The 15,593-nt window shown below is 38.5% G+C and overlaps 1 long non-coding RNA gene across 2 annotated transcripts in view; it reads left to right on the forward strand.

The window, feature by feature from the left end:
* The window catches only part of LOC121929319, a 14,789-nt gene extending 4,665 nt beyond the window's left edge, over positions 1–10,124 (forward strand). The window contains exons 2-3 of one of the 2 annotated variants that reach the window (XR_006103651.1): positions 5,635–7,005; positions 7,480–10,124. This is a non-coding gene — a long non-coding RNA (uncharacterized LOC121929319). Of the gene's footprint in view, positions 1–5,634 lie in introns of both variants that reach the window. The other variant, XR_006103652.1, reaches the window with a different exon arrangement.
* Positions 10,125–15,593: the final 5,469 nt, after the last annotated feature.

Raw genomic sequence — 15,593 nt, forward strand, 5'->3', positions numbered from 1 at the left:
CGCCTTAGGGCACCATACATCATAAACAACTTGAAGGCATACAATAACAACAACAATCTCGTTACTGTGATTTTCTGTTTGTGAGGCTTTTTCCACCCACTCTTTCATCTTACATTACTCAAATCAGTAGCCATTTTCTTCTCTCTCTTCCATTGGAACATGCATTTCATTATGACAAGTTTTGTAAATAAAGCTAATTTTATACATTTTACATGGAGGACTAAGTTTCTTTCTGTGCTAGACCCTGCGTAAATGGGTGAACATGGGACTGGTTTCTGCCTTGCCAATTTGAGATCCAGCATTATCACTCTCATTGTTCCACATATTATTAGGGACAGGTATGAGTAGTCAACTAAATTGTCCAGGATTTATTTCCTTCTGTATATTTTTACAGGTTTTTCCCCCCTTCACTGCCCCCCTAAAACACACACACACACACACTACCTAGATTTCCCTCCCCACCTTTTTTTGGCTGGGGGGGGTACTGAGTTTTCTTGAATTTCTAACCAAGTTAATGATAATTAGCAAATGACAGGATTGTTATTAGGAAAGCTATAAGACTTACTAGTCATAATTATCAGGAAATGAGAGATAGGGTTAAAGATGCATGCAAAACCCAAAATGTTTATGAGTGCCTTGAAACAGATAAATCAGGAGGAGATGATGCTGTTGTTTGGTAGGGAAAGATTTCTGTAGTACAGGATACACACTGTGGCTGACAAATTCATAATTTAGGATTACATATCTGTAACTCTGCACATTTACACAATATACACAATGTGCAGGTTCTGATATTATAAAACTAGAAGTGGCCATCCAGCCACTAGCTAGGAAAGCCTGGAGTGGAGTGTGTGTGTGTGTGTGTGTGTGTGTAAAAGAAATTAACCTTCGCTGTCCAGAGTATGTCCACCTTCATGTAACATCTAAGAATGATGGTCTGGAATCCTGTTAGAGAGGTACATCTTCATAAGTGGATGTACATCTGAGAGAATCAGAATTGGGCAGTTCCATAATGTCTGTAGAGGGCTGCTATTATCTTACTACGTAGCAGAGCCAACAGTATGGCATAATTCTTTTAGTGTTTGACTATGACTCTGGAGACCAGGGTTCAGTTTCCAGCTCAGCCATGAAACTCACTGGGTGACCTTGGGCAAGTCACGTGCTCTAATGTGGGGAAGCCAATGGCAAACCTCATCTGAACAAACCTTGCAAAGAAAGCCCCATGATAAGGTTGCCTTAGAGTCATCATAAATCAGGAACGACTTGAAGGCACACAACAACAAACTGCTCTGTATTCAGTTATACTGTACTATGTATTCACATTTGTAGCTCTATTTTCACTATCATAAATCTCCCCCTCCCCCAAATCTTACCTTAAAGTCTGTGAGCCATTCTGAGTGATCACTCTATTCAAGAGCAAATGAGAACAATATTGCTATAGCTATGATAGAAAAGGTTATTTTACCACATGCTGTACTCTATTCCCCCCCCCCAAAAAAAAAAAGATTTGCTAGGTCCTCAAACACTAAAGCTGCAAGACAAAGACAGCATGTCTCAGGTGCCTTAGTAACAGATCTCACAAAGTTTAAATTTGATCAAGCTATTTTCTTTTAAAGCAGGGGTGAGTAAAATCATGGAATCTAGAGTGCAGTATTAATCCCTCCAGGAGACGTTGGAAGGATCATCCCCTGCAAATACCCTGCACATTTTTTAACCTCCTTTGCTTCCAAACAGCCTCTAGAATGCATGTGATTATTTTTGCCAATCCTTAAGCTTTCCTGGGTTTAAAATGGCTCAGTGGGGCCCAAAAATGTGGCAAAAGTATTACCAATATTCTAGAAGGAATTTGGATGTAATTTATAATCCATGCAGATCCTAGTGAACAGTATTTTGCCCTTTCCAGTTTTAAAGGAGGGGAAACACCAGCAATTTTTAATTGATGAATACAATAGGGAATCAGTTTCACAATACATTTTCTGATATTTTCTTTGATGCAATTTGCTGAAGGCAAAATTCAGATTGCTTATGGACACCTGATGCCTATTCAAGGGTCTGGATGTAGTGTTCTGAATTGGAAACTACATGACAGATTTTTGCAAAATGTAGCAGCAGTTGACACCCTGTTTGGCATGCACAGGTTTCTCTTTTATCTGCATATGTTTGTTTTTGGCCACTGTGGATTTTGGTTTTCTCTTTCTTCTGTGCCAAACACTCCCCCAGGCTGACCATAAAGACCAATGCTTCTCCTTCCCACTTGGACATTCTGTGCTTTATGAGGAGCAGGCCGACTCAGAGAGGCATCTGCCCTTGTCCCAGCAGTCAGACATAACATGGTTACATCCAAGCTGAGACCTCCAGAGAACCACATGGGAGCTCTGTACAGTTGTAATAATAATATGACTGACTATGGGGACATAACAAGATCCTTCTCTGAACCTGCCCACCCTCCATGAGGCATGGAATAGATGTGCAGGGCTTCAAAGGCTGTATGGTAAATTGGAGTTGTAGTATATGGATTAGCCTAGGTCCACATGTGAAACTACTATGCTGTCCTGAGTCGCACTGAATTGTAGCAAGAGTCTTTTTTATTCCTGACTTGCATTACAGTAGGTTCAGTCTTCTGGATAATAGTCTTCTAGATAATACATTTCAAAGGAAAAAAGTTTACAGTTACTAAAAATAATATTCTGTTGGTTCAAACATGTGAAAATTATGAATCAAGTTTCCAGCTCAACAAGCAAATATAGCTCAAGCACCTGAAAATGAGAAAAGCCTTTTTCTCTTCCACCCCTGTCTTGAACATCATTAACTAAAAGCCATACTTCAGTTACAAAACCAGAACTTAGCCAGAGATATCTGCTAAACCTTTTGGTTTCATATCACAAGAAAAGTGGGATATAATAAACAAACAAACAAAGTTGTGTTGATGAAAAGGCAGTTAGGTCCCCATTTCAGCAAAGAGAATCAACAGAGTGCTAAATTTCATACATAACCTATGTGGTCCATTTAACATGCCCTAACTTTGCAGAAACAGATATACTTTCATTTTGGTGGATTTTTTTTTTTTAAGTATTGTGCTGACTACCTGCTGAAAGTGAAAAGGTAAGCCCTAGAGATGCTGCAGAAGTATATTGCTAAGGTCATATTGCTATGGCTTCATATTAAAACAAAAGAGACATAAGCTAAATGCCAGAACAGAATGGACTATTCTAACTCTATCTATGGAAGGCCTGGCGGCAAATTATATAAACTGGTTCAGTTGGTAATAAATATGTGGTTCACTTTGATGAACAAACAGCTGATGAGATGAACTGTGCTAGTAAGAAGAACAAGAGGTTGAATTAAATTTCTTATAAGACAAATAGACTATTGAACTAGAGACCATAGAAGAGCAAGAATAAATGTTGACTTCTCATAGAACTACAAATGATGCCGATAAACAGTTTCACAGCCTGATCCAGTCCCTCTAAAAAAGAATCAAGTGTGTGATGTAGAAAGTAATTGTAATTGTAATTCTTTTAATCCTCAATTCTTTTAATTATTTTGATTGTTTAATTTTGTTTTATTGTAGTATGGATGGGGCAGAGGGAATTAATAGGATGTATCTTAATAGTATGTTGTATTTTATAGTGTGTTTTACCCGATGTTGTAAACCCCTCAATCCTATTGGGAGAGGCAGGATATAAATAATTTTTTTTATTATTACTATTATTATTATTAAAGTCAGTCAAAGACATGGAGCAGTACACAAAGAGAAAAGGAAGTAGATGAGGATGGGCTGATGACTAGGTTGAAAAATGATGACTGTCATGGCTCAATGCAGTGGAATTCTAGGATTTGTAGTTTTGTGAGATACTTAGCTTTCTGTCAGAGAGCTCTGATGCCACAACAAACTACAAATCCCAGGATTCCATAGGATGCACTCAGGGAAAACTGCATTATTTCCACGGTGCAGAAGAGGTCACTCTGAAGAAGAACAAATCCCAGAACAGGTTTCTAGATGCTGACTGTGATCCAGCAAAGGTGTAATGGCTCCACACTTGGGGTTGTATTAGCCAGTGAACAGAAACCAAATCAAGTAATGGAGCACAACCATGTTCTAATGCTGGAGCACAACCAGCATTAGAACAGACATTGAAGAACTAGCCACAGAGCAAACACAATGAAACAAGGTATGTGAGCTGAGAGAGAGAAGTAATCATTGAGCTACTGTCCAGCTACTGAAATAATAGCTGATACTTTAATCAAGCTTCTACCAAGGCACTATCTTGACAATGTAAAAGTCCAGATAGGGTTTCAGGGATACATACATTGTTGAAAAGAAGTGTTAGATTTAGCAACATTTGCATGCCTATATTGCTCATATCATTGCTCATGTGCATGTAACTCTATAGCAGTTTAGGCACAATATGTAATTATGGTGATTACCTGTTCTTTCTGCTTTTTCCACACACAATTCTTTTGTGCATCACTGTAATCTACAACCATGATCTTTCCCTTATCTTTCATCCATTAGACCATGTATTTGATTATGATAAGGATTTGTTTCTTTCTCTACTACTTTCTCTACTATACCTTGCTTGTGAGGGTGTGTGTGTGAGAGAGAGAGAGAAAGAAAGAGACTGGTTGTTGTTCAACCTCTACTTTTGCGAATTTGATTTCTCTGCTTGATCTAGTACTATCTCTCACATTTCTCAACACCTTTAAAATTGTTAAATTGAATTAAAATCAGCCATCATAGAAATTTGATTTTGAGGCAGAGAGGTGGAAGGGAGAAATTATGATATACTTCTTATTTAAAAAAATCAGCTGAATCCTTTTAGGCAGCTATCGATATGAATATGTAATCTACAGTTACGCATTTGTAACTGTTGTGTATTCACTAAACTAGGGGCTATGTTATGTAGGGACCATGAAAGTCCTCCAAATCTTACTTACCAATAATCAGCCTTTGGAATCAAGTGGCCTCCATTCCCCTGTTGATAAAGTAGCAGCTTGGTGATGTTTCCACACACACCTCTTGTGCAATTGACCTCCAGTATGAGTGTGATTTGCAACAGGGGATTTGTTTTGTACCTGTCACATCAGAAATATTTTATGAGACGCGGCGGGAATGTCAGGCAGCTGCTTTTCAATTGACAAGGGTTAGATCCCCATCAATCCCAGCAGCTGCAGGGTTTGGGGCGATGTGGCTGAAATGCACTACATAGCACCATAGTTACAATGCACAGTAGCCTCCTCCCATATAAACTGCCCTGTACACTTAGGGCCTCTGGAGGACAGTTACTTCAGGCAGCTGGGACGAGGTTGGCAACTGTCATTCAGAAGACATTTTCTTCAGCCACCCCCTAAACTATAGAATTACCTGTCAGAAGAAATTTTATAGATGAATATGCTGTCCAAATTTAAAACAGCATTAGAGTCAAGTCTCTTCCAGCGGGCCTATCCAGATGATTTTTAAATTGTGAATTAAAATTTGGGAATTTTATGCTATGAATTGATTGTTTTAATGTGTACTGACTTTATTTGTTCATTTAAATTGATGTATGCTTTTAACTAATGTGTGTTTTTAACTGATGCTGTCTGCTGTATGCTGTATGGTAATTTGTTGTTGTTCCCTGCCTTGATCCACAGGAAGAGATGAGTAAGAAATCATCATCATCACCATCATCATTTACAATTTTGCCATATATTTTTCAAAGCTTATTTTCATGATATGCTTTGCCATTCTAATTTTCTACAAAAAAAAATAGTTGAAAAATCTTCAAAAGACAAAAAGGGTGTCCTGAAATGAATGGGGAACTAGTAATGAAGAACAGGTTAAAGTGTAAGCTTTAAGGCCTTTGTGCAAGCTCAGAACAATGCTCAGAGGTACTTAATATTATTAATTGTTTTCTAAATTTTCCATATGGAGAGAGAGAGAGAGAGAGAGTTAGATTCAGAATGTAATTCCACCCTTCACTATGCTGTTACAGTGGAATGATATACAGTACACCTGGCTTAATAAATGCTATTAAAATGGAAGACTCTGAATTTGTCACACTATTGAAATTACACTATCATAGTTGTGAGGATCTTGAAAAAGAGATAACAAAAGCCAAAAGTATGCCTATATACTCAAACAGAAAATGTTAAATTTATGGTACAAATATATTGCATTTAGATAAATTCCTAAATCCTGTTGTTGTTAGTCCCAACTAGATAGAATCACTGAAGCAACTGGGCTTACTTCTGTACAGACTAAATAAAAACTGATTAATTGTATTTACTCCAGCTGTTACTAACCAATATGATTTCAGCCATAATGTTGGTGGTGGGTGCTGGTGCAGATATGGAATATTCAAGTCATGTTGAAATTTTCTTTCTTAACTTTTACATGTCTTTTGCAAATTCTTCATACTTTTGGAAGGATTTTGTTAAATAATGTAGTATAAATACATTTCCCTAGATTAGGTGGAGAAATGTTTCTCCCATTTCCTATGCAACCCATCCCTTATCAGCCCTTTTGCAAGCTAAACATTTGCAGTGATAAAAATGTGAGGCCTTATACAATATGCAGTATGGAAAAGTTGTTACAGATGTAAAATATAGATACTGTTCTCATTTATAAACCTGATTGGCCAACTTTTTTTAAAAAAAATTCTTATTATTTTAAATATTATTTGCAGGAGAGGAATATTTGGATGGTTTGCAGACATTTCTGTGCCAGAGAGAGGAAAATATTCTCAAAATTAAAATGTGTTAAAAGGCAGCAACTACTGTAACAAGAAAGCAGAAGAAAACTTAAATAGATTTGGTAAATCTGATCATTAGCTGTTGGTTTAGCTAGGTATTGATAAGTATTTGGAATCATTATATAACTAAGTGAATCCTTTTTCTTTTCCAGTTAAGAAAATAGTGTCTTATGAATCCCACCCCCATTCCAGATAACTCCCTAATTTTGGTGCCATTTGTTCTGTGTGCAAAAATGGAGAAACAGTGCATGCTGCATTGTATAAAACAAATGTGAGTGCTTAACATTTTAAAAATTTTAAAGAATCAAATGTGCCAATTCTGTAACAGTCTGTTTTTATTGTTATTTGTTCTTTTTCCACATTGGATTAATGTATGGAACCATTAATTGTTAGACAGCAATGGTACCCATTAACCTTATTTTGATTTTGTATATTCCAGCTAACAATATCAGGCTTGCTCTAGTACAATCTTGGTAAATTGTGGGATAGTTTTTTGCATTCTGTATTTGAACACTTTAATTTTTAAAACAAAAGCCTATAAATCTCATTAGTTGGCAACCAGACATGACTAGAGGGATCAATACACTCACAAAAAATAGTTTCATCTTTGTGCTTGTTGACTTCCCACAAATCACTGTTTCTCAAAGACAACAATTTAAGATCAATTTATAAATGAAACTTTTTTTATTGCTGTGCTGACACCAAAAATGCCCTTATTTGCTAACAATATACATGTCTTTCACAGGCTTTTGCTAATTCTTTCTCTCTTTGTCAAAACTCTCGAAAAAGAGGTCCCTGTATCTTCTGATTAACTGAAATAATATAGACATGAGATGGAAGTGCAGAATATTTCTACATATTAATTGTCTATGAAGTGGAATGCATTCCATGATGAACACACACACTCCTGATGTTCCTGTTCAATAAAGTGACTTTTTTTAGAACAGAAATATTCCTTGCATTTTCCTTCTGTTTCAGAATAACAGAATATGGAATATACATCAAAATTTTAAATTGCTGGAAAAAAATCTTGCATTATTTCTTGTCTATATTGTTGAAACAATCAGTTAAATTGCTCTTGTCTTTGCTCCTTAGCTCTTGTAATAAGCCAATAAAGTTTGCAAACACACCGTTGATCAAATAAGTTTGTCGCCTTTGCTCTTTAGCCTAATAAGCCAAAAATGTTTGCAAACACACAAGCTAGTTAGAAAATTAACACAAATATCAAAGCAATAATTTAAGAAATATTGAAATGTTTATATGCTTCTATTGTCATACCGTTGGCTTCTTTTGAATTTGCTGTTGAAACTTCAATTTTACAATGTGGCTGTGTTTGCTAAAATGCAATTATTGAAAATATATAAATGACATTAATATAGAACATGAATATGATGGTGTGAAAGACATGTAAAACAGAAGTCCTGTATATAATCTTACCTGAAAGTTAGTCCATTAAATCAGAATAAACTTGAACAAAACTGGACTGCCTAGAGTCAACGAGTAAGATATAGCACTTGGAGTCAAATGTAGCAATAACTGATTGCAAAGCAGTCAGGAATGATTTGGGTAAAACAAAAACAGAGGATTAAGCTAGATGAAATGTTAAAAGCTGGTACTCCTTTAATTTATATTGTTTTTATTTTTAAACTGACAGCAATGGGGTCCCCCAATCAGATTGTGCCATACAGGGAAAGTCTGTTCAACTCTTTCCCCTCTCTGCTGCAGATCTCTTGAAAATGCTGGAAATAATCACCCCTGCATTCCTGGGCCCTGTTGCTATTCATTCCATAAAGAAAGCTGCCATTGGCATCAAGAACAGTTTTTCTCTGGGGAGAAATATCGGTTTCACTAGGGGTAGGCAAGCGTGAAATTTTCACCAGGACTGTAACTCAGTGAGAAAGGGTAACACCATACCACACCACCTACACAGCACAGCCCCAATCCTGATCTCCCCACCCATTCCTAACAACTGTTAATTGTAAAGCAAGACATGTTAAATGTGAGCACACATTTAATGTATTGTTTACTTCACAATGAGCTGGGAATTTTTTTGAGATTACACAGGTTTTCCAGCAGAGGTGAAGGGTGAATTGTAAATTATTATAATGCATTCTGAAATGCAGTGGCTGTGATTTTGTTTAAAATTATAGCATAAATATTTTTCCTTGCACATATTAATTTTAAAATGTTGTGAACATACAGGAGAAAAGTGGAATTTTTAAAAATTGCATCTACTACAAGTACCGTTCCTAAAGGGTAAAAAATGGCCCATGAAGTGATCATGTTACAGGACATATTATACTCCGTGAAGACTTCATTCAGTCCTGTGCCTTTTCCCTTTTAACAGAACAGGTTGCAAACTCACCAAAGTATCTATTAAGAAATTCCCTTTTTATCAGTGTAATTGATAGCCCAGGGACTTAAAATGTGACTCAAATTTTCATGACTTTCCAAAAGCTTTCAACATTTTTTCATGATAATGAATTGAATATGGCCAATATTTCAAAAGGTATGTTTTTAAGTAGTTCCTAAATTGTCTGGCAAACATATTAAATTGAATCCTTTGATTTCTTGTCTACACCTAAAGAGGCCATGCACGTATGGAAGCAGGGAAGCAAATCTACCTTCTATGTGCATAGCAACCAAATGAAGAATCTGGTTACATATGGAAAACTACAGATCATCATAGGCAAAACAGGAGACAATCTACTGCTCTATGCCTGAGTGTACACATAACTACAAATAACAGTGTGCAAAACTCAGGGAAGCATGCTGCCTCTGATCTTGGCACCTTATAGATAGTTATTTTGCATTGATCTGCGTGCCTACTTTCTATGCACAAAACTAATCAGACACTCATAGCACCTGGGGATATGTGGGCATTTCTGGCAGATGGACATTTCCCTCCTTCCAAGTAAATAATTTCAGTGTAGTGTGCATAAAATTCAGAATGTACATTTAGTAGCCTCCTATAAACACATTTGAGAAGTCTGGTGTTAAAAATAATGCATATTTTTGTACAAGTAGAAATAATACTTCAAAACTGAACTTAAAATTCTGAAATACATAAGCATTAAATAGTAGCAGTAGTAATGGAGACACTTTTTGCAGGTTAATTATTGTTAATAATTTACATAGTTATCATGCATATGTATTAGTAGTAATTTTTTTAAAAAACATATTATTTTAAATTGCTATACAATGCTTGCATTTAATTCTTGTTTGCACCCTAGTGGACTAAGCTATACCTTTTTTTCTTCCTCTTGCATGTGTGTTAGCCCAACAGGAGAGCTCCACTTTCCTTGCCTGCCACAACAGGGTAAGGACTATCACTTATTTCCAGGTTGTAGGTCAGAAGCTCTTCTAAAGTACATAGGCCTTACCAGTATGTCTTCCATGCATTACTCAGAAGTCCTCCTTTTTTCCACTGTGTCTGGGCAGTTTCCCTATTTCCTACTATGCAAAACCTGTGAAGAAAAACACTGTGCATAAGATCTGAAAGGCGCCATGCCAGTCTTCCCTCTGGCATTTTGAGGAGTCCATCTCGCTGCATTCCCTTGCCCAGTCTAACCAATGTGCAGACTACTGTACAACAGCATTGTCCTGAACAGGTAGTCTGAACACTGGGGCGACGGAGCAGGATTGGGTTAGGTTCACATTAACCCTCCTTATGTTTTGGGGTAAAAAAAAACCTCCCTTCCCACATCAGGCTTTGTTTTCAGCTTTCCCTCAAATTCTGCAGTCCTCCTTGAAATGCACTGAAGTGCTGCGATTTCTAGTCTTGACGTGGCACATTTGCAGTAGACTGTGGATCTGGCAATGAATTTAGGACCAGAGGAGGGGGAGGGCTGGGTCTGAGCATCCATATATGGGATGATGTCACCCTGGGGAGGTTTGGGTATGCACTGTGCCGCTGGTGAGACCGCTGGAATTGCCTGCTCTCAGACATGGGTCTGTGTATAAAATGGTACCAGATGTTTTAGTGTAATGTTAAGCAGTCATTTCATCTTGAGGCCAGGTTTTTTTCCTCAACTGGGCAGGAAATGGGCCCCACTATGGAAAAGCTGTAAAAACTCAAGAAGTACAGTTTTGCTGCAGCAAGTTCAGTTCAGAGTGAATTAAAAGTTATTGTGTTGTTGTTTTTTAAAAAGGGACTTTGGTGAAACAGTCATTAAGAGAAAGAGATAATGTAAACTTTCTGATTCTTTTAGTCGATCTGCCTTTTCTTTTATTTGTTGGCCTTTTGGTTTCAGTCAGAAAATGTTTTTTTTAAAAAAATCTTGGAAGAGGCGAGTCATAAGGAGGCTGCTTTGGACTTGCACAGTAATTACAGCCACTTCCTGAAAGTGAAGCCCCCACAAAAAGTCTGCAGAAATGTTCTTTGTCAGAGAGTCTTCATAAGTAATTAGTTCCACATGTGCTCTTCCTATTTTCCTCCAGCTATTTGGGCTTGCTTGAGACATTACTGGAGCTCAAGTCTAGCTCTAAACTTTTCCCTCCAAGTGAAACTGTTTGTGGTGTTATCAGAATCAGTTTTTGTTTTTATTGTTGCTTGCTTAAATTGTTCTAGTAGCTTTAGAGATAAAGAAGTTCAAAGCTATTTTCCAAGGGCCCACTCCTAGCAGAATTCAGAGGGAGGCTACTAGGCAGAGGGCCTTTTCAGTAGTAGCACCCTAGTTATCGAATGTCCTCCTCAGAGAGGCTTGTCTGGTGCTTACCCCGTTTTCTTTGGGAGGCCACCCAAGGGAAGATTTTATTTCTGAAACTTTTAAAAGAGATTTGGATATGAAGCATCTAGAAACTTGCATACGTTAAGGATGTGCTGGTATCATGGAAGTTTTGTAATATGAAACCAATTTTACCTCTGTTGCAATTTCATTTGTATTTTTTATTGTGGTTGGACTGTAGTTTAATTTTTCATATAAACCTCACAGAATATAATAATTATTCAAGGGAAGTAACAGCACCACTCTATTTTATTGTAATAAAAGTGACACTGCCCTCCTCTCATACACATCAAGAAGTTCTCTACTAAGATGATGCCTGCTACTACATGAGTATGCCATCTAAAGAAAGAAAAAAAAAACTGAAACAATAATTTCTGTTTCAGAATTATTGTTTTCCATGTGCAAAGTAAACAAATTATTTTGCTGACTAAAACAAAGATTTCTTTCACTAGTTAGGATTTCTAATCTACATCTTTACTTTATGCAGAATTGGATATATTGCAAGCAACAATGTTGGCTTAGGAATATGAAATCTTGTCTCTGTGCTCCGCATTCTAGCGCAATATTGGCAGGCAGGAGCTCAGTGGAAAGCCTGACTCCATTTGTGTGATCAACAAGGAGGAGGCAGAGCAACCCCTCCAGATTATGGATAGGATAGCCATGTGTCGGTGATGCTTTGATTGAGAATTCCTGCATGGCAGAGGGTTGGACTGGATGGCCCTTGTGGTCTCTTCCAACTCTATGATTCTATGATTCTGCACTGGTCAGGCCCCACCTGGAATATTGCGTCTAGTTCTGGGCACCACAATTAAAAAAGGATGTTGAGGAGCTGGAGCATGTCCAGAGGAGGGTGAACAAAATGGTGAAGGATCTGGAAACCATGCCCTATGAGGAACAACTTAGGGAGCTGAGGATGTTTAGCCTGGAGAAGAAGAGAGGGTTAAGAGGTAATATGATATCCCTGATAAATATTTGAGGGGGTGTCAAATTGAGGATGGAGCAAGCCTGTTTTCTGCTGCTCCAGAGACTAGGCCCCAGAACAATGGATTCAAACTACAGAAAAGCGATTCCACTTAAACATTAAGAGGAACTTCCTGACAGTAAGAGTAGTTTGACAGTGGAACACACTCCAGAGGCTGGATGGCTATCTGTAGGGGGTGATTTGATTCTGTGTTCCTGCATGGCCCTTGGGGTCTCTTCTAACTCTGATTCTATCTAGAATGGAAGTAACAATAATGAAATAACATGAAAATCCTAAAAATGATTTTATATGTACATAATGTAATTCCACTAATAAGTCAAACAATAATAATACATAAGATTTTTAGATTGTAAGCCTGAGGGCAGGGAAATGTGTAATTAAATTGTAAGCCGCTCTGATAGTCTTGGCTGAAGAGCAGGGAATAAATAAATATTATTATTAAGTATTATAATAAATTTGTAATAGTAACTGTATCACTGGCAAAAAGGTGATTATACATTTAATATTAGAATTTATTCAATAAACATGCTTTATGATTGCTGACTGAGAAGCTGTTTTGATTTAAATCTTCATTCTCATACATTAAATCTTCATTCTCATACCACTCAGGACAATATCAAATGGGAGGAATGTCTCTCAATTTTGAAAAAAAAGAAAGTACTGTAGGGCCAATTTGAAAATGAATGCTATTACGTGAATGATTGTCAAATGCACAGAAGAACGCAGTACCCACCCCAAAGCCAAAGTAGTGTGAATGCAAAAGTTATCATATGAGTATGTATCCTTTGTAGTCTAGAGTTCGAATTAGCATCCCTGCACGTGCACAGTGAGGGCAGAATTGGATCGTGACCTCTTCACACTTCCGGCAGGGCTTGCCTCCAGTTCCCATGGTTTTGCCTTGTTTCACATTATTTGTTCATTCATTACCCCTTATTTAGGCAATTCACATTATTTAGTTATTCTTTACCCTTTATTTCACGTTATTGAGGCCATGCACTTTATTTGTGCATTCATTACCCCTCATTTCACGTTATTTAGGCAATTCACCAATTCAAAAACAGTCCAAAGCAATCTTGTGCTTGGTTTGCACTATGACTGTAGAAGGCAGGGATAGAATCCCACTGGGTGACCTGGTGCAAATCACACTCTCTCAGCTTCCTCAGAAAATGGCAATGGCAAACCTCATCTGAATAAACCTGCCAAGAAAACCCAAAAAGCGGGGTGAGGGTCTCCTTATGGTTGTGTGTGTGTGAGAGAGAGACTGTGTCTGTGCCTTTAAGTCTCCAGCTATGGGGGGATTGGGGGAAGAGAAGGAGTCCCTCCCATTTGGGAGAGCTTTGCTGCAGTAAGGCTATGGGGGGCCTGGGTCCTCTCTGGTTCTAACCTGGCCCATTGGGAGTCCCACTGAAGGCAGTGGCACTGCCTCCAGTTGGAAGAAGAGGAAAGGGGAGGGGAAGCTGGGCAGGAACCAGAGCTGGTGACTAAAGCTACATTCACACTGGAGAAATAACCCAGTGTGGCACCTCTAACTCTTTGTGGCTCAAGGCTATGGAGTTCTGAGAGTTGGAGCTTGATGTGAGCCCAGAGCGATGCCCCTGAGGGGAGGAAAACAGACCCCTATTCCTCAGGCCGCCCCACTTCATAATCCCCAAAGGAGAAGGAATGAAGGAAGGAGAACAACTCTGGGGCTAATAAAAAGGGGGGATTTTTCTCTCTTTTTGAAGCCCCCTGCCCCTGGAGGAAGGAAGGGAGGGAGGCAAAAAGGTCCCTGAGGGGCACAAGGGGTCAGGAGCAGGGCAAGCCCCAAGCCCCCCCTTTTGGGGGGAAGGGGGAGTTTCTGGGGGCCCCATAAGGGGGGTTTTCCCCCCCCCCCCCCACTCTTTCCTGTCAAAAGCAGCTGCTTTTCCTCCAGGCTGCCAGGGAAGCCCCAGAAGCCAAAACAAAATGGAGAATCATGGGAATTGATGCAGGGGGAATACCAGGGCCACAGCAGACATGATTATCACACCAAACAACACCGCATTGAATGCGAAGTAGCCTGGGAATAGGATTTGTGAATTCCCTAGTTCACCGAATTTACATAAGTGTGGATTGATGCATGATTGCGTTCGGAATGCAAGCCAATGCGTCTGATAACCTTTCACGTAATAACATGAATACACATGATTGCATTTAAGATGACACTGGATTATACTTCCAATTTCAGTCGTGTGATATCGTCCCCAGTGACAGCCAACTATTGAGTTATCAGATAAAGAAAACCAAAGTGGATAACTGTTCAATGGATGTAGCAATACAGTTAAAGAATGAGAAATTTAATTTATAAAGGATCTTAATCAACAGATAATAAGAAAAGTTACTTGTGAGTATCACCCTTAAAAAGGTTCATCCAAACTTAGTGAGAGCCATTACCCCTTGTTAGTTATGGAATGTTAGAGTTGGAAGGGACCACAGGGGCATTCTAGTGCAATTCCCTGTCACGCAGGAATACAAAGGACTCTCAACAGATGGCCAAAATAAGCCTCCTTGCTGCAGCCCTCAACCCCTCCAGCTTCCCTAGATTGCCCTTTTCCTAGCTGTAAAAGAGGGTGAGTTCCCTGTCCTGGATGCCTTCAGAAGGAGCAATCCATCTTTTAAATTTCTTGCAGTGCCTACCCCTGCTAGCTATGACATAAGAATTAGCTCTTTTTTTCAACCCCCAAAGTGTTCTTTTGACCAATTCTGGGGGTGTTTTGTTTTTGTTTTTCAGCATTTTTTGGGCATCAGTGTGTCCCTAGAGGAAAATTAGCCCCTGGAAGTGCCGTAGTTGTCCACACGTGGCATAAGGCATACAGAAGATGCTGAATGAATTTGGAAGACACATTGGCTTGAACCAAGATAATACCTTATACCTTCAATGGCAGGATCCTTTCAGAATAAAAGCTTGGAATGAAGTTTTTGTAATAAAATACTTTGGAAATGTTCTTTAATTCATACTTATGAATAAAAACAGCAACCTTTTAGCTGATGGTGATCTCTGGATCATGCTCTCCCAGACTGGAGTGAGCCCCTGAAAGAAGGCTATTGTTTTCCTATCACTGAGACTTCCAGCTGGAGCGTAAAATGACTGGATGGGTCAGATGTTGCCTGTGGACTGGTTCTTCTGAGTGT

Source organism: Sceloporus undulatus, chromosome 4 (genome assembly GCF_019175285.1).
Source record: "Sceloporus undulatus isolate JIND9_A2432 ecotype Alabama chromosome 4, SceUnd_v1.1, whole genome shotgun sequence".
NCBI lineage: Eukaryota > Metazoa > Chordata > Lepidosauria > Squamata > Phrynosomatidae > Sceloporus > Sceloporus undulatus.